We start from the raw sequence: 2,822 nt of genomic DNA, 5'->3' as shown, positions 1-2,822 counted from the left end.
ACACAATTAAGTGTCCCGGAATACTCATACTTTGCAATGTTGTCCATAGCTTGTCATGATCCACACAATCAAAAGCCTTTGCATAGTCAATAAAGCACAGATAAACATCTTTCTGATATTCTCTGCTTTCAGCCAAGATCCATCGGACATCAGCAATGATATTCATTAGTATTCTGTTATTATCCTTTTAATTTCTTTTAGTTGCTGCAATGAACATGGGTGTGGCAGCAGCCATATCATTTCTCATTGTGTTATCTGTATCTTCTCCTTTTTCTCTTTTGTTACATTTGGCAATGGTTTGTTTATTAATCCTTCCTAAGAATCTATTTCTTTTCTTATTGATTCATCCATTTGGTTTTTCTATTTTATTTATTTCCTGTCTAACCTTTATTATTTCTCTTCTTCTGGTGACTGTTGGCTTACTGTGTTGCTCTTTTGTTAACTGTCAAAGATTAAGGTTTAGATTTTGGTTCCTTTTCCTTTTTGGATGTGTGCTTTTATTGCTACAAATTTCCCAATGTGTTTTTTGTTCTCATTTGGCTCAAAGAATTTTATTATTTCATATTTTACTTCATCTATTAACCAGTATCTTTTAGTTTCAATTTCCATGTGTATGAATATTTGTTCATCTTCCTATTTTGATTTCTAATTTTATAATACTGTGATCTGAAAAGATGCTTTATAGTCTCTTGATATTCCCCCCCCCCAAAAAAATAAAAGTTACCAGCCATGAATCATATACCCAGTAAACTTGTCCCTCAAATACAATGCTGACATTTGGAAATTTGCAGATAAAAAGAAATTAAAGGAATTTGTAATAACCAGACCAACTTTACAAACAAATGCTAAAGGGTGCTCTTTGGACTGAAAAGTAACAACAGTAGACAACAGCCTGAGATTAACATACATGACATCATTACCCAGAACTCCATTCAGATATATAAGTATTAAACTAAACAAGCATATATGACTAAAAATAGAGAACCAGAGATACTAATTTATAATGACATCAACTACAAAGCAAAAACAGGGAATAGTGAAGATACAAAACTTCCAAATGGTGAGGGATTCTTGTAGATTGCACGATAAAAAATAAAAAAAAAAAGACTGTTTTAAATGGGGAATAATATTAATAAATTATAGGGTTGTTGTTGATGTTTAGTGCCATCATGTTGGTTCCAACTCATAATGACATTATATAGGGTTTCTGTAGAGTGGCTGGTCGATTTGAATGGCTAACCTTGCAATTAAAAATAACCTTGTAGACCAGTGTTTATCCTAAAAAAAATTAAAACACTTTCACATCAAAATATAAATGAGGAATATTAGAAAGACTTGGTAAATATTTAAACAACAGAAATGAAAATGAAAAGAAGTCTCACAAACAAACTGAACTCAGTGAAGAAAATTATGTGGAACAAAGAAACCAGCAGCACTACAAAAAACAAACACACCCAAAACTCAGCAAACTAATAGCAATCTAGACTTCCAGTAAGACAGTGGGCCAGGCAGACAGACTACACAGACCCTCTACAACAAAGAGAGACCAAATAAAATAGACACCGATGAAGATCCACAAACCCTAAACTTGAGAAGAAAGATTAGAGAGTGCATTGAGTGCTTGTTGGGAGGAGAAGCTGAGCTGAGACTTCAAGAGTGAGACTGATTGGTGACTGGCTGGTCAGATGCAACACGACATATTGAAACTTTGTGAACAGCTTTGGCAACAGAAGGTGGCCTGGCAAAGCAGAGTCACACAGGTGACTGAAAAGGTGCAAATCCTTTCATCTGATGATTTCCTGGTAACCAGAGGTATGGCTAAATCCCACCCTCATTGGAGCCAGGTAGTTGGGAGCCAGAGAGTGTGTTGCAGGGGCTAGCTGTGTCACTTTGGTACACCGTTTTGGTACCTGAATTTAAAATACTTACTGATGAGGACCAGAGATCACAGACTTATATGCATGTGAAAATCAGACAATGTATATTATAAAGAAAACCTTAGAAGAACTGATGCGTTTGCGTTGTGGTGCTGGAGAAGAATATTGAAGATACCATGGAGTTTCAGAAGAGCAAACAGGTTTGTATTGGACGAAGTACAACAACAGTGCTCCTTAGAAGCCAGGAAGGTGAGACTTCATCTCTCATACATTAGACACATTATCAGGAAAGGCCAGTTCCTGGAGAAGCACATTATATTTGGTAAAGTGGAGGGTCAGTAAAAAAGAGGAAGACCCCAAATGAGATGCAGATGGATTGGCACAGTGGCAACAGCAATAAACTCAAACATAACAGCAATTGTAAGAGTGGATTGTAAGAGTGGTGCTAGATTGAGCAGTGCTTCCTTCTGTTGTGCAGAGTTGCGATGAACCGGAACCGACTCTATGGCCCCTAAAAAACAATAACCTCTTTCACACATCTCTACTTTTATCCTTGGCAAACTTGGACTATCAGCCCTATTATAACAATAATTTATTATTATTATTATTGACCACCTAACACTTTAGAACACCTTCCGATATTTTGAAAATTTCTCCCACCATGAATGTTTGGGGGAGAGGATGTAAACCAGATACTCTATTTCCTATCTCCCATTGTACCTACAGCGTAGGTTGCCTAGTGACATATACTCTGAATTCAGATTCTGAATCTGAGTTAGCAACAGAACAGAATCCATTTTGAGGAGGGTGAGGAAAGTGATGTCAAAGTTCTATTAGCAATTCCCAGGGCCTGGTAGCGTAGTGGTTACGAATCAGGCTGCGAACCTTAAGGTCAGCGGTTTGAAACTACCAGCTGCTCCGCGGGAGAAAGATGAGGCTTTCTAC

This window comes from Chrysochloris asiatica, unplaced genomic scaffold (assembly GCF_000296735.1).
Source record: "Chrysochloris asiatica unplaced genomic scaffold, ChrAsi1.0 scaffold00016, whole genome shotgun sequence".
NCBI lineage: Eukaryota > Metazoa > Chordata > Mammalia > Afrosoricida > Chrysochloridae > Chrysochloris > Chrysochloris asiatica.
Note: the sequence above shows the minus strand (reverse complement) of the source record.